This window comes from Polypterus senegalus, chromosome 3 (genome assembly GCF_016835505.1).
Source record: "Polypterus senegalus isolate Bchr_013 chromosome 3, ASM1683550v1, whole genome shotgun sequence".
NCBI lineage: Eukaryota > Metazoa > Chordata > Cladistia > Polypteriformes > Polypteridae > Polypterus > Polypterus senegalus.
Genome location: NC_053156.1, coordinates 181,364,485 through 181,391,641, shown reverse-complemented (window position 1 = coordinate 181,391,641; position 27,157 = coordinate 181,364,485). Strand labels below are relative to the sequence as shown.

The 27,157-nt window shown below is 39.1% G+C and overlaps 1 pseudogene; it reads right to left on the bottom strand.

Annotated features, from left to right (window-relative positions):
• Positions 1-6,315: 6,315 nt before the first annotated feature.
• Positions 6,316-17,578, bottom strand: LOC120526633 (annotated as a pseudogene).
• Between the last annotated feature and the right edge of the window lie 9,579 nt (positions 17,579-27,157).

Here is a 27,157-nt window from a genome sequence, read left to right as displayed (position 1 = left end):
CATTGTTATGATGTAAGTTCAAACACAGAATCAAAATTCAATGCGATCTTGAAGAAAAGTTAATTCGAAATATTGTTTTTACAAAAGTTTTAAAGTAAAAGTGAAAATAATGCATATGTAACAATTCCCATGAAAATAACAATCTCTTTAAATTGTATATCCAGTAAACCAAACCCGGGGGTGGGCGAACGAAGCAAGCAGGGGGTGGAGACCCCTAGTTTATAGAAAGTTATATATATATATATATATATATATATATATATATATATATATATATATATATATATATATATATATATATATATATATACTGCTCAAAAGAATTAAAGGAACACTTTTTAGTCAGAGTATAGCATAAAGTCAATGAAACTTATGGGATATTAATCTGGTCAGTTAAGTAGCAGAGGGGGTGTTAATCAGTTTCAGCTGCTGTGGTGTTAATGAAATTAACAACAGATGCACTAGAGGGCAACAATGAGATGACCCCCAAAACAGGAATGGTTTAACAGGTGGAGGCCACTGACATTTTTCCCTCCTCATCTTTTCTGACTGTTTCTTCACTAGTTTTGCATTTGGCTACAGTCAGTGTCACTACTGGTAGCATGAGGCGATACCTGGACCCTACAGAGGTTGCACAGGTAGTCCAACTTCTCCAGGATGGCACATCAATACATGTCATTGCCAGAAGGTTTGCTGTGTCTCCCTGCACAGTCTCAAAGGCATGGATGAGATTCTAGGAGACAAGCAGTTACTCTAGGAGAGCTGGAGAGGGCCATAGAAGGTCCATAACCCATCAGCAGGACCAGTATCTGCTCCTTTGGGCAAGGAGGAACAGGATGAGCACTGCCAGAGCCGTACAAAATGACCTCCAGCAGGCCACTGGTGTGAATGTCTCTGACCAAACAATCAGAAAGACTTCATGAGGGTGACCCAAGGGCCCCATGTCCTCTAATGGGCCCTGAGCTCACTGCCCAGCAGCATGCAGCTCGATTGGCATTCGCCATAGAATACCAGAATTGGCAGATGCACCACTGGTGCCCTGTGCTTTTACAGATGAGAGCAGGTTCACCCTGAGCACGTGACAGAAGTGAAAGGGTCTGGAGAAGCCATGGAGAACATTATGCTGCCTGTAACATCATTCAGCATGAGCAGTTTGGTGGTGGGTTAATGATTGTCTGGGGAAGCATATCCATGGAGGGTCACACAGACCGCTACAGGCTTGACAAAGGCACCTTGGCTGCCATTAGGTATCAGGATGAAATCCTTGGACCCATTGTCAGACCCTATGCTGGTACAGTGGCTCCTGGTGTACGACAATTCCTGGCCTCATGTGGTGAGAGTATGCAAGCAGTTCCTGGAGGATGAAGGAATTGATACCATTGATTGGCCACCACACTTTCCTGACCTAAATCCAGTAGAACACCTCTGGGACATTATGTTTTGGTCCATCCAATGCCACCAGGTTGCACCTCAGACTGTCCAGGAGCTCAGTGATGCCCTGGTCCAGATCTGGGAGGAGATCCCCCACAACACCATCTGTCATCTCATTAGAATTATATTATATACAGTGGTGTGAAAAACTATTTGCCCCCTTCCTGATTTCTTATTCTTTTGCATTTTTGTCACACAAAATGTTTCTGATCATCAAACACATTTAACCATTAGTCAAATATAACACAAGTAAACACAAAATGCAGTTTTTAAATGATGGTTTTTATTATTTAGGGAGAAAAAAAAAATCCAAACCTACATGGCCCTGTGTGAAAAAGTAATTGCCCCCTTGTTAAAAAAATAACCTAACTGTGGTGTATCACACCTGAGTTAAATTTCCGTAGCCACCCCCAGGCCTGATTACTGCCACACCTGTTTCAATCAAGAAATCACTTAAATAGGAGCTGCCTGACACAGAGAAGTAGACCAAAAGCACCTCAAAAGCTAGACATCATGCCAAGATCCAAAGAAATTCAGGAACAAATGAGAACAGAAGTAATTGAGATCTATCAGTCTGGTAAAGGTTATAAAGCCATTTCTAAAGCTTTGGGACTCCAGCAGACCACAGTGAGAGCCATTATCCACAAATGGCAAAAACATGGAACAGTGGTGAACCTTCCCAGGAGTGGCCGGCCGACCAACATTACCCCAAGAGCGCCGAGACGACTCATCCGAGCGGTCACAAAAGACTCCAGGACAACGTCTAAAGAACTGCAGGCCTCACTTGCCTCAATTAAGGTCAGTGTTCACGACTCCACCATAAGAAAGAGACTGGGCAAAAACGGCCTGCATGGCAGATTTCCAAGACGCAAACTACTGTTAACATGTTAACATTAGGGCTCGTCTCAATTTTGCTAAGAAACATCTCAATGATTGCCAAGACTTTTGGGAAAATACCTTGTGGACTGATGAGACAAAAGTTGAACTTTTTGGAAGGCAAATGTCCCGTTACATCTGGCGTAAAAGGAACACAGCATTTCAGAAAAAGAACATCATACCAACAGTAAAATATGGTGGTGGTAGTGTGATGGTCTGGGGTTGTTTTGCTGCTTCAGGACCTGGAAGGCTTGCTGTGATAGATGGAACCATGAATTCTACTGTCTACCAAAAAATCCTGAAGGAGAATGTCCGGCCATCTGTTTGTCAACTCAAGCTGAAGCGATCTTGGGTGCTGCAACAGGACAATGACCCAAAACACACCAGCAAATCCACCTCTGAATGGCTGAAGAAAAACAAAATGAAGACTTTGGAGTGGCCTAGTCAAAGTCCTGACCTGAATCCAATTGAGATGCTATGGCATGACCTTAAAAAGGCGGTTCATGCTAGAAAACCCTCAATTAAAGCTGAATTACAACAATTCTGCAAAGATGAGCGGGCCAAAATTCCTCCAGAGCGCTGTAAAAGACTCATTGCAAGTTATCGCAAACGCTTGATTGCAGTTATTGCTGCTAAGGGTGGCCCAACCAGTTATTGGGTTCAGGGGGCAATTACTTTTTCACACAGGGCCATGTAGGTTTGGATTTTTTTTCTCCCTAAATAATAAAAACCATCATTTAAAAACTGCATTTTGTGTTTACTTGTGTTATATTTGACTAATGGTTAAATATGTTTGATGATCAGAAACATTTTGTATGACAAACATGCAAAAGAATAAGAAATCAGGAAGGGGGCAAATAGTTTTTCACACCACTGTATATATATATACACACACACATACACACACACCCACACCCAAACACATATAGTACACATTATAATACTGATTTGGAGTGAACTATAACATGGCATTGTTTGATACAGTGGTTCTCATATTCACTTCCATGGGCTGCAGATTTTTGTCCCAACTAATTTTTATTTTTAATGAGACTTCCATCTTGAACATGCAAGCCAACAGTCTAGGTCTTGAAAGTTAAAGTGATGTATCAAAACACAAAGATCATTGTTATAACTACCACATATGGGAGTGTAACCTGTAGGGGGGATTTTAGCACCCAAACCATTGACACAATCACACACACACACACACACACAAGTTCCAGGTTCAAATATGAATATATTTTAAAGACATAAAGCACACAATACAATTTATACAATTATACAATTTATTTTTGTATAACCCAAAATCACACAAGGAGTGCCGCAATGGGCTTTAACAGGCCCTGCCTCTTGACAGCCCCCAAGCCTTGACTCTCTAAGAAGACATGGAAAATCTCACAAAAAAACCCCAGTAGGGAAAAAATGGAAGAAAACTTGGATGGAGCTATCTTAGTCAGGGCATCCACACATGTTCTTCATCCACTATATGGGTCCTTTGAGTAGACAAGGAACTATTGAACCAGGTCAGAAAGCCAGTCCATCCCCACCTTTTTATACAGTGGAAATTTTGAATGAAATTTTGAAGGTCGGCAAAATCAAAACAAAACATAACAACCTAATTGGCAGAACAGCAGCAACTGATGGGAATTTTTTCTTTACCCCATATCTCATTAAGAAATACAATAAGTGCATATCCTTCATTCAGTTAAAAGTAAGTAACAAGGAGGACATGACTCCTTCAATATCGTCATCGTCTCCCATTTGGTATAATTTTCCAATTGTGCGCGTTACTTCATCCTCTAGAATTCTTGGCCTGAGTACTGTCCTAACAAGTTGGTCTTTGTTGTCATCCAGCCAGTCACAAGCGGTCAGAATGTTTTTGATCAGTGAAGACTTTTTTTGCGGAAAATACTGAGTGTTAAGTATTTTATTAGGAATATCAACACATTAACTCCACTTTTACTCAAATAACAGTCAAATTGGCTTATAAAATAAACACACTAATATGACCAAAACATATCATAGGAATGTTTAGCGCCATCTATTTCTCTTGATTTTTGTCTCTACTCCGTGTATTCATGAGGTAGAGTAAAAAAGAAAAAAAAAAACAAACTCCATTGTACAACCATAGCAATTTATCTTCAAGGAAATGTTCTGTCTAGTTAAAAAACATTCAGAACGTGCACAGATAATTAACAATGACTAAGTCCTCTGAAGTGAAAAAAGCATATATTTCTATTTACCAATACAATGCTGTAAGACCCATTTCAATTCAATTTGTAAGTCTACAGGAATTGTACTTAAGTGAGTACCTGAATGACAAAGAGCCCAATTACTACAATATAGTCACTTGTGAAGGCCAAATTCATTACTTCAAATAATATGTAGTTTAATTGCTCCCAATTTAGTAAGTGTGCTTTAAAACTACTATAACATTCATTTAAACATATTGCAATAGAAATATGTAAAAAGTTATGCATAATTTCAAGTGTTTACCTGAAGCAAATGATAACTCCATTCTAGATTAATTGATGGCTGAATGATATTGAAAAAGAAAAATAGAATCATTGCCTTTAAAGCAATTGCTGTGTTTGTGAGAACCACACTTTCCATACTACTAAGCACTGCAACACAGATTATTAAACATTATGCATTTCTGAAAATCTATAATGTAGCATTTCAATAATTTTAATGCATTACAATTTGCTAACAACTACACATAACCATAAATATGCTGACCTGCAAATTTAGTTAATGTTACCTGATGCCACAGATGGAATTGATCTTTGAAGAACAAGGAAAACAATCAAGAAGTGACACTCCACAAAAGCAAGCCTATAAAGCCATTCATTGCATAACTTTTAAGAACAGTAAACTAAATGTTATATTATTCATTGTACTGGCATAAATAATTCAGTTAACATTTTAAAAAATACATGCAATGTTTATAAATGTTTGGGTATTTATCGGTGAAAACATTTGGCTTTATACAGTATTAAAGTTCAATAGTCTCATACCACATTATACTTTTACAAAATATATTTTACATTATCACATATGGAGTAAGCATACAGAAAACTGAGCCCTAGAGAAATGTGTGAGTGAGTGAGAATAGAAGAGATTTACTGGAATTACTGAAAGCAGAAATAATTGCTGTTTAATAAATCAGTTTGAGCACACGAAACGCCCATTTTTAAGGCCACTATTCTCTGCCCCTATAATGTCATTGACACAACACAGGGCTGAAGAAAAACAAGTCAATGAAGGCCTCACTGGAGACCTGCTTTGTGACCTGTTGGTCAAAGACTTGTTGTAAAATTCTAATATATAAAATTAGGATCAGAGAATGTTTATACTAATAATTAGGAAGCACTATCTGTGGTACACAGAATGTCCTTCTTCCCATGTGGAAACTAAAGAGGATTGTCTTGGCTGGAAGAAAACAAAAAATTCAGAAATCCTGTAAGCTGACAAATTCTGATAACTGTTCTTCCCTTAAAATAAATCTTGAAAAGTTACACACCTTTTAATGTTGGCTTTCCAGATTAAGAGAAGACACATGTTCTAATTTTTGATCTTCCTAAAAAAATGTAAATCAGGAAATTACAATAAATTCTATGAATAAAAAATAGTATGTTATTTCTTTTAATCAGAACAAACTAATTAAAGATACGGCCAATGATGCTTTTAAACACTTATGAAAATATACTCTATGTTGCTGCTCAGTTTAGGTAATGTAACTCCACACTTACATTCTAAAAATTAAAGTACTTGTACTATGATCTCTGTTATATTGTATTAAATATTTTAAAAGATAAAATTGTGTTAATAAAAAGTAATTAATTAATCTAAAATTAATCAAAGTAAGCTTTTCAAAAGGTGGAAAAGTTCATAGTAGTACTTAGATACTTCTTTGGATGCGCTGGGACACATCATCAGTGATGTTTCCTGAGATCATCGGGTGTTTCGGGTCTCACAACATCAGACACCCTCTCTCAGGTGACCCAGCCGGGGTTGATCACGCCCCAACTTGTGTCCCAGCAGCACTGGCCCACTTTGCGGACCTCTTGATCCAAATCCACCTCGAGGCTTTTTCTGCGGCTTCTGTGATGGACTTAATGGCTCTCCTCTTTGCAGCTCCTGTGATTCCAAGCCTGGCAAAGATCTTACACAGGGATCGAGCGGCAAAGCCTCTGCACCCTATTTCTATGGGCTCGCAGCAAGCCTTCTAGCCCTTCCTTCGGCAGTCCTCAATGAGCTCCTGGTACTTGAGCCGCTCATTTGCCTCTTCCATGCGGTCCTCCCATGGGACTGTCAGTTCCAACAAAAGGACTTGCTTGGACAATGCAGATGTTAAAACTATATCGGGTCTCAATGAGGTTGATGTTACAAATTCCGGGAACTTGAACTGCCTGCCCAGGTCAACCCGCAGCTCCCAGTCTGCTGAAGATGAAAGGAGGCTGGTTGATTTTTGCTTTGCTGGCACCTGCTCACCAGCCCTCATGAAGGCAATTCTTCTCTGGCTGCCAACATATTTGTTGTTGGCCACTGCATGTGAAATGGTCTCTGCTATACACTTTAAGACCTGATCGTGTCGCCAACGGTATCGGCCCTCTCCAAGGGCAGATGGGCAGCTACTCAGATTATGCTCCAGGGATCCTCGTCTAGGACAGAGTGGACACATTGGAACTTCACTCTTGCCCCAAACATGCAGGTTCGTTGGGCTGGGGAGCACGTCGTACACAGCTTGGACCAGGAACTTAATACGCTGTGGCTCTGCTTTCCAGATGTCGTTCCAGGTGATCTTCCTCTCCAGCGCTCCTTCCCACCTCGTCCATGCCCCTTGCTGCCGCATGCTCACCGCCCTGCTGGTCCTCACCTCCTCAACACCTGCTCGGACTTCCTCTAGGACCAATCTTCGTCTCGCCTTGCCCTGAGCCTTGTTGTACTGTGGCTTTGGGATTGCTCCCAGTCCTGCTCGCCCCGTTGCCATTGTGCCCACAAGTGCCTTGTGTCACAGCCGAGACTCTGCCAACTCCAGTCCCTCTTGTGCTCTCCACTTCCTTCCTGTTCGCACTTCAATACCTGCTGCTGTTACTCTAGAATCTCCAGAGCCTTGGTAGACTAGGGCCTCTCTTATACGAGAAACCCTGAACTCCTCCTCCAGGCTGCTGATAGGAAGCTGGAGCTTATTACTCCTGCCATATAGTGCTACACTCGTTAGACTGCGAGGCAGGCCAAGCCATCTTCGAAGATGACAGTTGATCTTCCTCTCCAGGGCGTCTACTGTAGACATCGACACTTCGTACACCAACAGTGGCCAAAGAATCCGTGGCAAGATGCCATGCTGGTATATCCATGCCTTAAATCTGCCAGGTAAACCAGACTTATCTACTGCCGACAACCAAGCTTCCAGCTTCTTGATCGTTGTCTGGACTGACGCAGTATCTCTGAGGCTACAGTCAAAAACCTTACCTAGGCTAGTGACTGGTTTCTCATTAATTGATGGTATTTTTACGCCATCCACTGAGAAGCGAAACTTGTCCACCACTTTCCCTCTCTTCAGTACCATAGACCTGGATTTTGTTGGCTTGAAACTTATCCTAGCCCAAGAAATGAGATTAACCAGGCCCTGAAGAATCCACCTGCACCCAGGCACTGAGGTAGTGGTGACTGTCAAGTCATCCATAAAGGCTCTGATCGAGGGCTGCCGGAATCCAGACTTGGACAGGGGGCCTCTGCACTTCGTTTCAGCAGCCTTGACCAACATATTCATCGCAAGAGCAAAAAGGATCACAGAAACTGTACAGCCAGTAATTATCCCTTTCTCGAGTCGATGACAGTTTGATGTAATGCTCCCTGAAGTAACTCTCAGCCTGAAATTACTGTAATAATCCAGAATGAGACCCTTGATCTTACAGGGTACATGGTGCCGATCTAGAGTCGTCTCAACCAGCTTGTGAGGGATTGACCCATATACATTGGCAAGGTCCAGCCAAAGCACAGCTAAATCTCCATTTCCCTCACGTGCTTCCCTTATCAATTGTGTGACGACTCCAGTATGCTCCAGGCACCCTGCCACTCCAGGAATGCCGCCCTTTTGTACCGATGTGTCAATATAACCATTCTTCAGTAGGAAGTCTGTCATCCTTCTAGCTAAAATGCTAAAGAAGATTTTACCCTCCACACAGAGGAGTGAGATGAATCGGAAGTGCTCCAGTGTTGTTGAATTCTCCTCCTTAGGGATCCAGACGCCCTCAGCCTCCCTCCACTGTTCTGCGATGATCCCTCTTCGCCAAATCACTCTGAGAATCTTCCAGAGGATTCAAAGGAGTCCTGGGCAGTGCTTGTACACCTTATATGGTACTTGACTGGGACCTGGAGCAGAACTCGCTCTGGCTGCTGTTACCACCTCTTGAACTTCTTGTCAGGTGGGTTCTGAAGTATTGAGCTCAACTATTGGTGCTGGTACCTTCAAGAGGGCTGTCTGTGGCCCTAACTCTTGCTCTCTGTCTGGATCACTCAAGGTGTTATGCAGGAAGTGATCTACCTCTTCCTTAGGGCAATCCAAACGTCCACTGCGCTTCTCTCCCAGCAGTCTTTTTGTAAAGCCAAAGGGGTCAGCTACAAATGAGGTTCGCTTCCTGGCTCTTTCAACTCTCCGCCTCCTATGCCATTCTGCTCTACGCATCGTCATGAGCTTCTTCCTAATAATCTGCCGAAGCTCACTGAGAGATGGCTTCTCCTCCTCAGCTGCTTTCCTGAACTGCTTCGTCAGAATCCACAGCTCTTTCTGGAGTTGATGGATCTTATCTGATCTGCGGTTCCTGGTATAGGTACGTTTACTCAACTTAGGCTCCTCTACGCCAAACCTCTCAGTCATGAAACTTGTGATGATTGTGGTCAGATTACGAAGTCGTCATTCCACATCACCCTGCTGTTATATTGATGATTCTAGATGTATCCTCATCAAACTGGTGCCACAGCTTGTGCTGCTTTGCTGGAGGCCGCTTGATATGTAGGACTACTCTGCCTGGACTTGGGGTGTTTGGCACTTGGAGGTTCTGGGCTCTGTGGGGTTTCTATTTCTATAGTATACTATTTTGTCAAATAAAATCTTGTTGTTAAGGTGGAGATCTAGCTGCATTCAATTGTGTTAAAGTGTCAATTGATCAAAGTTTACAAGTTCTGAGAGCTTCACATCCTTCCATGGACCACTACTGTGCTTTTGTGGCCTTGAAAATTGCTGATGATGCCTACATAATTCGTTCTTTTATAGCAAAATAGACAAGCAAATTCCTGAGCATCAAACACAACTCTAGGTTTCTCTGTGGACTTAAATATACTTATGTGTCTCTGGTGAATATAAAATAGATATAAAGTTCTTAAAACTGACAAATATGCACAAGAACAAACATTTCACTTTATTTCAATTGAAAGCAGTATTTTTGAAGAATGCAGGAGAGGAAAGGATGAAACATTGAATATTGGTTTAAGAATTTAAACAAACTACTATCACTGAAATAAGATAGATAGATAGATAGATAGATAGATAGATAGATAGATAGATAGATAGATAGATAGATAGATAGATAGATAGATAGATAGATACTTAATCCCAAGGGGAAATTCACAGCAGCAGAGAGGAATGAGTGAAATGTTTTCAGAAAGTATTAAGCCAATTTGGATACAATAAAATTGTTTAATTTTTGTCATTGAGTGTATCTTTTCACTGTTAAAAGACAGACCAGACTGCCAGTTGCAGTCTTACTATTTTGACTTTCAGACATTGTTCAAGTTTTCGTCTCAATAATAATAATAATAATAATAATAATAATAATAATAATAATAATAATAATAATAAAGAATAATAATAATAATACATTTTATTTAATAGGCGCCTTTCTTACCATTCAAGGTCAACAAAATTAAACAACATTAGTAAAATTAAAACAAGAGAATGATAAATCAAAAAGCAATAATTAGGAAACAAACAAAGATAACTGGCAGTAACAGTGCAAAATTCACAGTTGGTAGGCTAGTTTTAAAAGATAAGTTTTGAGTACAGTTTTAAAATGTGTTATTGAATAGAGCTGACAAATATGAGAGGGAAGAGAATTCCCGAGTTGAGGAGCACTAGAAGAGACGCTCGAGCTCCCATAGAACAGTCTGACATGTGGTACAGAAACTGCAGATGAGGATCTCAGTGAGCGAGAGGGAGTGCAAGTCTGTAGGAGATCAGTGAGGTTGTGGAGAGCTATAAATGTTAAAAGCAGTATTTTGTATTGTATTCTGTAGTTAACAGGGAGCCAGAGAAGTTGAGAGAGAATAGGTGTAATATCTTCAGTGGATTCAGAACAGGTTTTTATCCTGGCAGCAGAATTTTCAATAAGTTGTAAGCAATGGATAAGTGTTTGTGGGATGCCAGACAGAACCGCATTACAGTAATCTATGCGTGAGGTTACTCGGGCATTAACCAATATTTCAGTACTGTGTTGCGTAAGAACAGGACGAAGTCTAGAGATGTTTTGGAGATGGAAGAAGGCAGTCCGAGAAATGTTACTTATATGGGAGGACTTATTTAATAATAATAATGATTTAATAATTGCAATTATTAGTGTATAAATGGATATAAATAATCGCATCTAAACGATTTGCCAAAATCTGTTGTATGAAAACGATACTGTTTTAAATATTGTTTTATCATCAGGAAACCCAGTTTCCACGTCTACCTGTATTAGTTTAAGTGGCACTTTTGCCACTCGCAATAGGGTGGGCGCGCTGATGTATCGTGTTGACTGGGCAACACAGTGAATGCGGAGTCTATCTTAATTTCCCCTTGGGATTAATAAAGTATCTATCTATCTATCTATCTATCTATCTATCTATCTATCTATCTATCTATCTATCTATCTATCTATCTATCTATCTATCTATCTATGTCTATGGTGGAGGTATCAGTTATGTCATGACGCTAGCATGCATCAAAAATCATGTGATAGGTGCATTTGAAACAAGCCTCGAAGCGGTGCTTCGAGCACCAGTGCTTTGAAAGCTTCACACGGTGGTGACAGTAGTTTTATTTATTTTAAAGAATTTTTTTATGGGAATTTTTAAGTATTTATATATGTACATTTTTAAAAGTTTGTTTTGTATGGGGTTTTTCTTTACTCTTTTCACAATATATTGTTATTAAATTTATTTGCTATGTGTTGTTGCTACACTGTTTGCTTATAGATATTGTTTTTTGTTCTGTTTATCATCATTTGACTACTTTTTGGGAGTTTTGTGGGGTTTTATTGCACATTACTAGGTAAATTTGTATTCAAGGTCTAACGGAAGCCTTGACGAATCACATTGTATTTATTTACCAGTTGTCTGTAATAAATGTTATTTATATGTCTCTATAAAGGCATGAGACTTATGCTACATTATATTAAAAAGTCATTTCTCCATTCTAAGTTGACAACTTGTAAATTAGAATGCTCTTCCAAGCTCTAAACCATGAAATTGTAAGAAATATGTAGTCACAAGAGATACTAGGAGCCTTGGAATTCAACAATGAACAGAATTAATAATCTTAGGAAAGTCACAAGAGATACAGGGAACCTATTAGGTTAGTAAACCAATAATAATTATTTTTATACTCAACCTAAGAGAAGTCAGTAAATAAATGCAACTACAGGTAAGCCTCCTCAGTAATGCAGAGCTTATGACTGACAGCTTTAAAACAACAGTGAGAATAAATCATAACTTATGTTCTGCTGGCTTGATTTGGAAATCTGAATGTTAGGAACAAAAAAACAGAATAAATCACATTTTAAAATTGAGCAGTATAACTAAATAAGGTCCCAACAGACAAATCTGACAGACCTGTTTAAAAAGCAAAGATTAAGAAAACTGATATATGTTCTCTTAGATAAAACTTACCCAAAACTATCAAGTTGTTTCCACCAGGTCACAGGTTTAAGTTTCATAGGATAAAAATCAGCTGGTTCAAATACTCCTTCATCACAGCTACTCTTAATCTTCTAAATAAGTATAACTTTAATAAACATCCATAGGCTTAAATTGTTATTTTTTTTAAACATTACTGAATCTTATTGTTGGTTTATTTTTTATGTATGTATACTTTCAATCTGATGTTATACTGTATTCATTATGTTATAATGTATTCATTATTCTTTGTGATTTTGGGCTATAAAAGAAATACACTTTTATTGTTGTTGTTATATTGCATTTATTTATACAAATTATATGTTTGATGGTTGAATTCTGGGTGGCACGGTGGCGCAGTGGGTAGCGCTGCTGCCTCACAGTTAGAAGACCCGGGTTTGCTTCCCGGGTCCTCCCTGCGTGGAGTTTGCATGTTCTCACCGTGTCTGCGTGGGTTGCCTCCGGGTACTCTGGTTTCCTCCCACAGTCCAAAGACATGCTGGTTAGGTGCATTGGCAATTCTAAATTGTCCCTAGTGTGTGCTTTGTGTGTGTGCCATGCAGTGGGCTGGCGCCCTGCCCGGGGTTTGTTTCTTGCCTTGCGCTCTATGCTGGCTGGGATTGGCTCCAGCAGACCCCCATGATCCTGTAGTTAGGATATCGCGGGTTGGATAATGGGTGGTTGAATTCTTGCTTGGTATGTTTTTAATATGATGTGTTGGTCTCTCTCTCTAAAAACTTGCTAACACACTAAATTTCCCTCTTGAGATGATGAACTTGAATTGAATTGAAACGTATCAACTTTATCCTGGTAAATTTCTGAACCAGCAGTATGCTAAAAACAGGGATCCCATGTATGATTATTTCCTACCATAAGTCTACTACTGCTGAGATTAATTTAGACTAGGTTTGAAAGAATATGAATGAATGCATAATTTATAATCTTTGCCAGTTTATGTAAATATGTTGTTAAGGAATTGTGGGTAATGCATGGTTTAAGGTTGTTATGATCAATAAATTTTGAAATTCAGGGCAACAAAAAGTAAAAGGCATAGAGGGTCAGGTTATGAGATTTTACATATATGTTAGTTTCAACAAGATTTGAAGAAACTCTGCTACTTTGGGAGAAACAAATAAGGACTGACCAGAAGCTAGAGACTGATTTATAATGGTGATAAAATTCAAGTGCTTTTCACTAACTCCAGAGTTTAAAATGCAATAGTGCAGAATGTTTGTATCAATGTATCGGCATGCTCTGCTGGTGTTTTGTTTGAAATTGTGTACTTGTGTAGTGGGAATATGGAGGTAAGTGCCATAGAGAGTTCAAAAGTTAAACAATTTGTAATATTGTCGGCAGGCAGCTGCATGAACATAACTTAAAAGAATATTTTATTAATTATTAATCTTCATGCAAAGGAAATGAACAGGATAGATTTTGCTTACTCAGGAGGTCACAAACATGCTATATTGCAATGTGATCTGATAGATATTGGGTTACATTCCACCCCTGCTGTGTGGAGTACATGTCAACAGAGAATATGCTTAAACTATATTGCTCTATTCTGAGATATATTTGCAAGAATAAGTGCAGTTTGAGTCGTGTACCTGCCTAAAGCAGCATGGAGAAAGACTCTGGACCAGAAAGATAGAGATAGGTGGGTCACAGATAGATGTAACCAAAAGGTAAAGTGTTCATACTGTCCAGAGCATCAAAAATAGCTATTCACATTGACCAGCTGTTTTCAGGACCTCATAGAGTTGAATAATGAGTCTGATAACTAGATTGGCAGGAGAGTGTGAGGGTTTTAAGAACCTCAGTGGATCACTTAAAAATCAATCCCTGCAAAAAAATGGTTATGTGATAGCAGGTGACTTGACATTTGGGGAATTGAGATGTAGATTTACTCCAGAAATAGTGTCCTCACATGGCATGTTGCCTTGAGGGAACATACAATGGGGTACCTCTCAGGAAAAGTTGATAGGCTCCTCACCGGAGCAGGGGTGGATCCAATTGTCATTGTCTGCTTTGGAACAAATGATATACATAAAGGCAGTCTACTAGTTCTGCAATAAAAATTAAAGATTATATCGAGCTGAGACTGCACTTTATCTAGGATTTACGAGATTAGAAGATGTAATGTGGGTAGATGGGCACAGGTCTATAGGATATTGAGGTTACATCTGAAACAGATGGTGCCTTGCCTGTTCTGCTGTGACAGGTTACATTTGAACCAAAGTGGCACCAGTGTAATGTGAAGATCTGTGAGTAGGTTAGGTGAGAATGGTTAAACCTAGGGATTTTTAGGGTCATTTCACATGAAGGGTTAAGCACTATTTATTGTAAATATATACACACAAGGTAACTTAGAAATATCTAGCTCACAGTTAAAATGTCACACTAAAACGGGTAATATAAAATTAAACCAAAATTAAAATTAAAAGTCACTGCCTTAATGCTAGTAATAGTATCAAGAATAAAACAAGTGAGTTGGAAATATATATAGTTGACCCTAATTATTATATTATAGCAACAACAGAAAACTGGCCAAATAATAGAAATGGTAATGAGTATAATATAGATAATTACACACCTTGCTAAGACAACATAGACAAAACCAGTGTTTTGGAGAGGGTTGCCATTAATTGAAATAGAAGTTGAATGTCTTCTTTAACAGGATGATGAGCCGCATCTTCATGAGAATGTTTAACTAGTAACCATTAGGGATATATGCCCAATATTGGGAGTGCATTATAGATCCCCATATAGTGACAATACTTTCAGCATGTACAATATATTTCTAACAATATTAAAAGCACAAGTTTAGAGTGGGATATAATAGTCATGGAGAACTTTAAACAAATTTTAACTGGGCTAACCTTACAAATATTGGAGCACAATTGCAGGAGATTTTAAATGTCACGTCTTGTTTTAACACATTATGTTAAAGCAAAAAAGCTGGTGAAGAAAGCTAGCATAGATTTAATTGGCACAAGCAAAGCAACAAAAAAGGCAGCACTCTTGGCATAAACAAGGTTACCTCTAGACAGCTGGGCAAAACTTTCAAAATAATGTTCCAACAACTACAACAGCAGGAGTGCTATCACAGTCAAAATGCTAAATGTCCTCCTTGGCCATCTTCTCAGAACTACGGAGGAAAGGGAAGAGACAGTTACTGTCATTACTCCCTCTTATCCTGTAGGGGTGTTGCTAATAGGACAGATTTTTTGGGGGGGTTGGGGGTGTAGATGTGATTAAACCATTAGGATCTAGTGACCATAATATAATAAATTTTTTTCTCAAGAGTTCACATGCAAAAACTAAAAATGTTAAGTGTAACTTTAGTAAGGTAGATTTAAAAGTCTAGAACTAAGCTTGGAAATGCGGAATCAGTTGAAAGGCGATTGAGCAGGTTGCTTGAGGCTTGTGCAAAAAATACAGGACATGTTCATCCCAAAATTAAGAAGCAGGATGAAATTAAAAAGCTAGGATACATTACTATGTTACATAAAAAAAGTGATTAGGCTTATCCAAGTAACTATAGACCAGAAAGCTTAACATGCATCATTATTAAAAGGATTGAGCATCACAATGCAAGAATAGGTCTATTAGTAAATAGCATTAGTTCAGGGGAGGGAAACAGAGTTTACTAATATAGATAAATTATATTAAAAAAAAACAAAAACTTTATGATGAGAGAAGTGCATATGGTATTATTTAATTTGATAAGCACCACATGAAAGGCTACTGATCAAATGTACAATATAGTTTGTAGATGGATACAAAATTGTCTAAAACAAAGTTATGATGAATCTAATCAGAATTAGATAATGTTAAAAGTGGTGTCCATTTGACATCAGTGCTGGGCATCCTACTTTTTATGCACACACAACCATAATAAGAATTATAAGTAACAAAAAAGGTTAACCATTTCAGTTTAGGCAAAACAAGCAGAGATTAAGAAGTGATGACACTTCACAGAATTCATCATGCTTCATTATTCAAATCTCTGGTAGCACAACTCAGTCTCTGGAAGCTCCTTAGGAAACAATGAGACAATAAGAATGTGTCCTGAGGTGGATTGTGAATCTCTATTCATGGCTGGCTCCAGCCCTGTTGCCAATGCACCTGGAATAGAAATCTGCTTGCCGTGATCCTGAACTACCTTAAGCAGGTTAGTAAACAGATGTCTGTATAAAAAATCCAACAGAATGAGAGCTAGAAGTAGTGTATGTAATAAATGTCCTAACCTTTGTAGTGGTCAGAAAATAAGCATAAATAAAGAAAACTGATTGTTAAGTGCAATTTGTATAGAGAAAGGCCGAAAACAACATCTTCTTTGGGTAATGTTGTAACAGTACTTGTAACACAACACTCATATTTGTATATGAACAATGAATTAACACTTTACAAAGTGTTTCTAATTAAGCTGTACTTACTGTGTAACACAATGTAACATTATTATTAAGTACTCAATTGTAATTGGTATTCCACTATTTATATAAATATGTACAATGATCGGGTGACAAGACTGAGGGAAGCTAGAAGGAATGTTCAGGTACCAAACGGCCCGCCCCATTTAATTGACACAAGCAAAACAACAAAAAAGGCAGCACTCTTGACATAAACAAGGTCACCTCTAGACAGCTGGGCAAAACTTTCAAAATAATGTTCTAACAACTAAAAACAGCAGGAGCTCTATCACAGTCAAAATGCTAAGTGTCCTCCTTGGCCATCTTCTCAGAACTACAGAGGAAAGAGAAGAGACAGTTATTGTCATCACCCCCTCTTGTCCTGTAGTGGTATCACTTGTCACATCAGAACCCATAAGGTGGTGCCCAGTCAGACGTGTGACACACCCTCACCCTTATCTCAGCCCTCAAGGGATGGGTGGAGTCCAGTGATATTTTCATAACGAAAATGAGAACTAGAACTAAAAATATTGTTTTTTGTTTTACAAGAACAAGAACTGAAATTAAGGCAAACAGAGAAACTAAAACTAAATAAAAATAAAAATTAGTGATATGTGAACGAACTAAAACTAAAACGAAATTGAGTAAAAATGAAAAAAAAGCAATAACATTTTCGTTCAGTCCGGTTCAGTTGTGCAGAGGAGTTGTTTGTAGGTCGCCCTGATCCTTCAGTTGCATTGCGCCGTTCACTATGCGGTGATGTTGTAACTTGGGCTTGCTATAGTCATGTGGCGCAACTTCCATAAAGGTTTTATTGATAGGCAGAGTAAATCCTCACAAAGCATAGAAACATTTGAATGATTTGTGTCAGAAATTGTATCAAAGCTGCATTTGACACTCACCTCTATAGTAACACTTCTGGCCATTTTCATTAACATTACACAAACTCATGATCAACTTCAATGACATCTGTTAAAACTGTATTGCTTTTACTTTTTTGCTGCTACAGACTGGCAATGAAGAGAAGTGTTCATCAGCGGCTTCCAGTGTTTAATGTCTAAATGTGTATATATATATATATATATATATATATATATATATATATATATATATATATATATATATATATAACTAATGCCGACAGGCAGAATGTACTATAAGGTGGCTTATAGGTAGGTGGCTTCCGTGCGCTAACCAAAACCGATGTACGTACTTATCTCGGTGGTATGATGCCACTGTCGGCCGCCATATTGAATTTTCCAAACGTCACTAATTCTCCAACTTCCCGTGTAGGTAGAAGGCTGAAATTTTTGCAGGCTCATTCCTTACAGCTTACTTACAAAGGTTAAGCAGGTTTCATTTTGAAATTCTACGCGTAATGGTCATAACGGTCAACAACGTCCGCCATGTTGAACTTTCTTATTTATGACCCCATCTTCACGAAATTTGGTAGGCAGCTTCCCAGCGCTAACCAAAACCGATGTACGTACTTATTTCAGTGGTATAATGCCACTGTCGGCCGCCATATTGAAGTTTCCAATGTCACTAATTCTCCAACTTCCCATGTAGGTAGAAGGCTGAAATTTGGTACTTATTTCGGTGGTATGATGCCACTGTTGGCTGCCATATTGAACTTTTCAACAGTCTTTGTTACTTATGGGCCCATCTTCAAGAAATTTGGTACACGGGTTCCCAACGCTAACTGAATCCTACTTACGTACATATATATGTCCATAGCCTGCAGCTCGGTCACCGTGTGAGGCGACGTTTGGTCCCCCATCCCAACACCTCCCACGTTGTTGGCTGCCTTCCTATATAAGGCCGTCCGTCGCTCCAGTCTCTACATTCCCTTCCTTGCTTCGCCACGGGATTCTCGTCTCCCTGCTGATATCTACAGCCTTTTTATTTAATCCACGGCTTCTCTGCTGTTTTATTGTTCATTTATTACGATTATAGTTATTGTGTAGGTATTTTAGACTTATTGTACATTGTTCAGATACCCATTTCCTTTATCATTCCAACCGTACCCGCATTAACATGTCTAACGAGGTGATCACCATCGATCAAACAACTGTCACTTACCGAGTGGTTTCCATGCCCGGAGATGGCACCTACCTTTTCCATTCTCTTTGGTACATATTGCACGGCCATATCAGGCTCAATCATGATATCCGGAGGAACATTGTGTCTTATGTATTGAATGACTGGGACAGGTTCAAGGTGTGGACTGATGACGGTACAGGAGATAATTATACTACACAGGAGCACTATAAGAGTGAAATGCTTAAGCCCTTCACCTATGCATCTGCATGTGAGTTGATGGCTGCCACTGAATTGTTCGGTTATCGCTTTCAAGTGTACTGAAATGGCCAAATATTTTACACCTTTGGACAACCGCCAATGCCTCTTAAACATCTTAGATTTACAGGTGACGATTTCAGTAGTGGACACTTTGATGTTTATGAATGTTTAAACTCTCAAAAGCTGGATGTGAAGTTATCGATTAAACTGGTTGTATACTTACAATGCTTGACAGATGCTGAATGTCACTTCAACACAAGTCCTACAAATACTGTCGTAATTGAAACAAACCATGAAACTCAAACCGATTATTACAGCAGCAATCCAAGCTGTGAGATTTGAGACAAGATTGCTTTTCACATGGCCAACTGTACATTGCATGCTTAAGAGTAAGCTCAGCGCACAGCTTGGTCATATTACAACTGGAGGGCCGAACTCAAAATGTGGTATACAAAGAGATCCTTAACAAATAATTATTGGTATATTTTCCCTCAGTTTAAAAAGGTTTAATTTTCTTCTTAATAAAACTTTTAGGGCAGTACTTCGCCGCTGTGAATCGCGGGTATTTTGCTAGTTAGTATTATAATTAACCCTGACTTTTTCTTGAGATCACATTTAATAGCTTGCTTTTCAAATTTTCAATAAATGAAATTAATAATGATGAAAAAAACGATCCAGAGTGAAATCCTTATAACCTATTTGAACTAAATACTTTTGAGAGATACTGTGGAAGGATTGCATAAGAGATCTGTTCGGGATTCATCTCCACTTAGAATCACCAAAATGCGATGTCTAATTGCGTATTTGTTCTGCTGCACCAAAAATTAAACTATGTCAATCTGGAGCACTTCAGACACCTACTGTACTGTGTATGAAAAGTGTAATGTGAATAAAAATATGTGCTACACAACTAATTACAATTGTCTTTCAAACAGAAACTGCAGCTAGACGCCTTTGTGGTAAAAAGAGAACTTTTACGGATGTCAGCATTAAAGATCCTCTTGAGTGCTGCTGTTGAAAAAGCATTTGCCTTTACCAGAAATATTGTGAACACATTGTACAATGTCCAGATAGGCGATCAGTAAAAAGTTGTCTTAGTCACAGCATAGTACAATAATAAAACATTTCCTTAAACAAATATGATAGTTATCCAGTCTATATCATTCCTAAGCAATCTTTTAGTTACAGAGCCGCAATCCCAGTCACTAACACATTTACCGTGTACCCCAACCATATATATATATGTCAGAGGTGGCTGGGGTGGCGACCCGACCGGGACGCTCAGGAAGACCGGAGAAGGGCTTGCGCCTACCCCAGACCATGTGGGGGCGACCGCCCTGGTACCTTTGGTCACCGCCAGGGGGCGCCCCAATGCCTTGGAGACCCTGGACTTCAGCATTTCCGCCACACTTGGAAGTGCTGGGGGGAAGAAGAGCAGGGACACCTGGAGTGCTTCCGGGGATGCAGCCAGCACTTCCACCACACTGGGGCGTGTCGGTGGGAGGTTGCCGGATCACACCTGGAGCACATCCGGGGGCTTATAAAAGGGGCAGCCTCCCTTCAGACAATGGCTAGAGTTGGGTGGAAGAGGACGAGGTCTCTGGAGGAGGCAAGGAGGCGGCCTGAAGAGAAAGTGAGGAATTTTCTGTTGGCCAGGACTTTGGAGACTTTTGGGTTGTGTGGCATTGTAAATAATGTACGATAAACGTGTGTTGGGTGACATGAACGTGTCCGCCTGTCTGTGTCTGGATCAGTCTCCACAATATATATATATATATATATATATATATATATATATATATATATATATATGTATATGTACATGTATACATATATATATAGTGACAGATAAGGGGCGCTATTGCTCCCTTGAACCCTTGTCCAATATGCCAGACACCAGATAAAAGTCCAAAAGTAGACTATATTTATTCTGCACAGTGCACAAAGTATCCTCTCCTCCACAATACTCATTAAATAAATCGCAATAATCACAATAAACAATTCCTTCACTCCCAGATGTGTTGCCACCCTTCCACCCAGCTCAGCTCACTCATCTGGGATTTCCCAGAGTCCTTTATAGTCCCTGACCCGGAAATGTTTCCAATCCCCCCAGTCCATGTGATCTCCTGTCACTTCCGGGTCAGATAAAAAGTATTCTTCTTTACCCCTGAAGTATGTCATTCCTCTTGTCCATGTGACTCGGACATACTTCCGGGGCGTAGGGCCAATAGTCTTTGTTCCTCCCTGCAGCGTCCTCTAGCGGCCCCCATGGTATTCAGCAGGGCTGTGGATAAAAACTCCATTGTCCAGGATTCCCTGCTGGTCTTCGGGGCGCCTCCATGCTGCAGGGAGGGCTCCATCTGGCGGCCTGGGGGTATTGGCCGGGATAAACAACTGGCCATATGCCACAATATATATATGTGCATATCGCAGTTAGGAGACCTGGGTTCGCTTCCCAGGTACTCTGTGCGTATAGTTTGCATGTTCTCCCCGTGTCTGTGTGGGTTTCCTCTGGGTGCTCCGGTTTTCTCCCACAGTCTATAGACATGCAGGTTAGGTGCATTGGCAATTCTAACTTGTCCCTAGTATGTGCTTGGTGTGTGTGTGTGCACCCTGCGGTGGGCTGTTGCCCTGCCTGGGGTTTGTTTCCTGCCTTGTAACCTGTGTTGGCTGGGATTGGCTGTAGCAGACCCCTGTGACCTTGTAGTTAGGATATAGCGGGTTGGATGATGGATAGATGTTTGATATATCTTTACTAGGGGTGTGTGCAGCTTGGCCGCTATGGCAATTCAACCCCACCAATAGCTTGCCTTGCTTGCTATCGGTCCACATTGGAATTTTCTGTTGAATGAAAAAAATAAAGAAAAACAGACTTTTTGGTAACAATCCACACTAGGTGGACGTGGGACCTGAACCAACGCACCTCTTATTATGGGGTGGCAACACTACCACTGCACCACTACTGTTTTTAGCAGAGTGGGTGTATATAATGTATGTTTTTTATCTGTTGTGGTGTATGGCCGGCCGTTTATCCCAGCCAATTATCCCCAAGCCACCAGGTGGAGCTCTCCCAGCAGCATGGAAGTGCCCCGAAGACCAGCAGGGCATCATAGACATTGGAGTCTTTATCCACAGCCCTGCTGGATACCATGGGGGCCACTAGGAGACGCTGCAAGAAGGAACAATGTTTATTTACCCTACGCCCCGGAAGTACGTCTGAGTCACATGGACAAGGGGAATGACATGCTTCCTGGGTGAAGAAAAGGACTATTTATCTGACCCGGAAGTGATAGGAGATCACATGGACTAGGGATTGGAACACTTCTGGGACAGGGAATATAAAAGGATTGTGGGAGCTCCCAGACGGAGAGCTGAGCTGGGTGGAAGGGTGGCAACGTGTCTGGGAGTGAAGGATTGTTTATTGTAGTGATTATTGTATTGTTTAATGAGTATAGTGGGAGAGGAGGGTGCTTTGTGCACTGTTGTTTATAAATAAAGTCAACTTTTGGACTTTTATCTGTTGTCTGGAGACTTGGACAAGGGTTCAAGGGAGCGATAGTGCCCCCTATCTGTCACACTGTTCATGTATATAATTAATGAAGATGAAAACAATTAAATACAGATGTATAGTATATGAAGTACGTTGAAAGTTGCATGAAAATGTGAGGAGAGGATGGCTATTTTTGAGAAGAGAAATTATAGTGAGAGAGTTGTCATCACCCATATTGCTAAAGCTCTTCATTGCAGCATTATGCATTCTACAAGTCGGCATTTGTATTATGTATAATTTATAGTTATATTTCTTGCCACTAAGTATTATCAGACATAATTGTTTAAAATGTATTGGTCATCCACAAACATTCATTTCAATTCTGCTGAGTTTTTGAACTCTACTAATGCCATATGTACTTCAAACGAGACCTCGATGAATAATGATTTGAAGCACTAAGCAGACATGAGTACTGGGATCGCCGAGCGCGGTTTGAAACACTGAGCAGACATGCGCACTGGAATCATGAAGCATGGTTTGAAACCCTGAGCAGACATGTGCACTGGGATTGCATTGTGAAGCGCGGTTCGAAGCATTTACCAGACATGCGCACTGTGATTGCATCGTGAATCGCAGTTCGAAGCACTGAGCGGACATGAGCACTGGGATTGCATCGTGATTGCATGTCATTTGTATTGTAGAAAGACATAACATAAACTACTCTCCAGTATGCTTAAATGTGTCATTGACGTTTCTGATCGCTATATGACACTTCCAACTTGGGACAATTCGCTATAAACAGTTTCAGCCACCTTCCACAAAATGCTGTAGAACAGTGTGAACTTTCATTGTTAGCAGCGTGGCCTCTTCGTTTCATTTACTTATATTCAGTTGTTAGACTATTTACTATTAAGTGCTGTTTGAGCTACCGTTTAGTACAACTGGTGGCTTACTTAGTTCTTAAATCGATATTGAAATGAACACACAAGGCTCCTAAATTATTTATTGAAATGCCAACGTTTACAGTGTCCGTTTTAGGAAGTCATAGTTTTTACTTGTTCCCTTTATTATGAATTATAATTTCTCAGTATCATATATTATTTGTTACTACTCACGAGTCCCGCTTCATTGAAATTCTTTTTTATACTCTGGACTTCACTGTTTCTTTTTTTTCATGACATTGTGTCAGTAGAGAGTGTGTGATGTTAACAGTGCATTCTGTTCTAAATGACAGTGCACACATTTGATATTTCCTAAAGGCTGATGTCTCAGTTTGTTCATTAATATATTTTGACAGTGTATTTTAATCAGAATTATTATAAACATATTACCCATATTCATTTCTCATGTAGATATGTAATGTTTGGTGAGAATAAATAAAAAAGTAACAGCACATAGTTATGTTGCATTGTTTATAATTAAGAAAACTCATTGTTTATCTGAAATGTTTTACTTTGTATTTTTACGTTTGGCAATGAAATGCTTCAGTATACAGTCGATTTATTCCACTTCTGAAGGTGTACATTGTCAGTATTCCTTATTGCATTTGCTCCCAGTGCAATGCGTGCCAGTGTAACTGAGGGGCAGCAGACGAGCTCATGTAATGGGAGACAAGACACCTTCTCACTCTAATGCCCAGGCTCTTCTCATAAATATTCCCATCTTGTGCTTTTTCTCATTCCTACCAGTTTACTACAGTATTATTATTGAACAAGTATCTAGAGGAAATGTGTATCTTATTTTATGCGTATGAAAGGACGGATGTTAAAGCCTTGAATGAAACTGAGTTTTGATGCTTTGGGAAACAAGACAGGTAAGGAGCAGGGAATGTTAAACGTGTCAGTAATTGCAGGGAATTGTGTAACTGAAACATGGTTTAAGAATACAGAAACGACAAAAGCTTAGTCTTTCAATAATTTACTCTGTTGTGCTGTAGTTCGGAAGACTATATATTTACCTCACACCACAGCATTTGACAAGATGCATTAACAAGGAAAGGATGATGCTGACAAAGTCAGATGCTTTTTTGAAGGTTTGGCTCCAGATGTGTTTATCCAGCTGTTAATTCTTGTCAGTACTTGACTGATTTTTATGTCCAAAGTTTCTTTACAACTTTTTCTGTCTCATTAACGCAGAAATCCTGAGGCTTTCCCTAACTGCAGAAGACGCTGTTGATTGCACTGATTCTGTTTTAAAGACAGTTGTGATTAGTTATACAGCACACTCCTTTACTCACATTGTTTTTTGGAAATCAATAATACATATTAGCTACAGATCTAGGAATCACTGAATATTTAAAACGTTTATTGAGGAGTGTCTTGTGCATATACTAGTGTAATAACCACGTCGGCTTTAGTGAAGCGTTTTTTAGCCTCTCTAATATGATGGACATAGGGTTGAAAAGATGCTGGATTATTATAATACCAGCTGCCTTACTCAAAATATGCTCATGAATTTGTTACAGATTCTAAGTGGACATGATTCCACACCAAGGAACGAGGTGCACCATGTGCATCTGTAAACTTTCAGACAAGTACTACCTGTTTTTTTTTTTAAATCCTTATTTTAATTTTGGGCAGGGACCATACATGAGTCCCAACTAGGATCTGAGCTCATATCAGCACACCATATGAAGCAGGACCAACTGCTTTTACGCTTTGAGCCAATTAAGGCCAGTGGGTAAGTAGTTGACCAAATCCAAGTAGATATTGCTGCAGACCGAAGTAAAATTGGCGTGAATATGTTTTTCGATTGCAGCCAATCATATATTAAATTTGCGTACGTCAGGCACTGATCAGCCAATCGAAAAATTAAACTTCACGGCCAATCACCTTTTTAGTTAACAAATCGCTAATCGGTGTTATTTGTCATTCATGTCCCACTTTAGCCAATTGCTTTATGGATACGAAAAAAGAAAGGTGGGAGTAATTTCTAAAGGTGGACGTGTAAGATAATTTTAAAAGGTGGACGGTCAAGATAAAGTGACTGTAAGAGACGAAGCGTATATTCGTAAAATACATCTGCGGCGGTAGTCTACTAGTGCCAGTATCTTACACTATAATACTTTGTCGAGTACATTATTAAGACTGCAGTGTATTTTTATCACCGTCATTTATGATTAATGGTTTTGAAAAAATAATGATAATAAAAGTTTGGATATGAGATATTTATCGTTACTAAACAACGTCTGAAGAAAATTTAAATGAACATAACAATGCAAATTTTTGTCCGCCCAATATTAACGAATTGATGTTGACTTAAGTGTGGGCTCTACTTGATTGAGTCAGTCAGATTAAAACAAATGTTTGACTGTTGTTGTTTACCCGAATGTCCAAATGAAATATTCGCCTACATTTAACAGGTCACCTTAAAGACGGGCTACAAACGTATTACAATTTTAAACGTTGAATAAACTGTCAGAGTTAAATCTTTACTTCTATAATACACAACCCTTAAATGTGTTTTATTACTTTCATTACTATTTATTAACGTTTATTTATTTATCTATTCCTAATATTCCATTGTAGCCCCTTCTGTCTGCAGATCAGCCTCTGTTCTTTGTTTGCTGATGTCTGTTAAATATTCTGTGGTCTTTATGTCTATTCTCAACATACCAGCAGCTCTAGTGAGTTTCTTGCCTGCGGATCTCCTATTCAAGTTTGTTTTTAAATATATTATGATTACAGAATATTACAAATCATATACTTGACACTCTCACGTTAATGTATCAGGGAATAGAAAACGTTAAGAAAGCTGACAATAAAATTGTGACTTTAAAGAATCCATTGATTGTCTCTACTTGTTCTCAATGTTAAACGTAAGAAACACAGTTATCATAGTACTAATAGTCACATTTCAATTATTATTTTTATAATGAAGTTTACTATGTTAAACGATCTGTGAAGAGCAAATATTATGTCTTAAAAAGAGTAATAATTTTGCAGTTTTTGTGACTGTGCACCTGTTAATCAGGGTATTCAATTATTTTACTTTTTTGGATCTTTATTATTTTTGGGATTTTAAATACCTCTTTAAGATCATCAAATATATGTTTATTATAATACATATTATTTATGTAAAAGTTACATTTAGGGATTGAAACTTGACAGATGTTTGTTTGTAGTTCATATCTCATTGAGCCTCCATTTGACTCCGTCAGGTCCTAGTGGTGTGCTGAACACATCAGCCTGCCTTTAGTGTCTCTGAGACTGGAGGAGGAGGAGGCCAGGAGTCCAACTGTATAGCAGGCACTGATGGGCATCAGCATCACGACTGATAACAAGATGGCAGATAGTTCAGCTGGGCATCATCCTATATGACTACACAAGCAAACAGCATATTAATAGCATACAGAGTCTGTATACTCCAGTATGGCCCTGACATAACAACCTGTACAGCTGTAAATGACTCCACTTTACTGGTCAGTTTAGCACACACTGCACTGAGTCTGTCAAGTCATAGCCATTAATTAATTCAATCTGAACAGCTGGGAATTTATTTTGGCAATGATATCTCTGGTAAAGCATTTTTTTAAATGTTTGTCATAGGTCTATACTGAAAAACTGGTTTATATCAATGTATAGTAGTTTTCTATAGGATATATATATATATCCTATATATCCAGTATCAAGTCAATGAAACTTCTGGGCTATTGATGTGCTCAGTTAAGTAGCAGAGGGGCTTGTTCATCAGTTTCAGCTGCTTTGGTGCAATA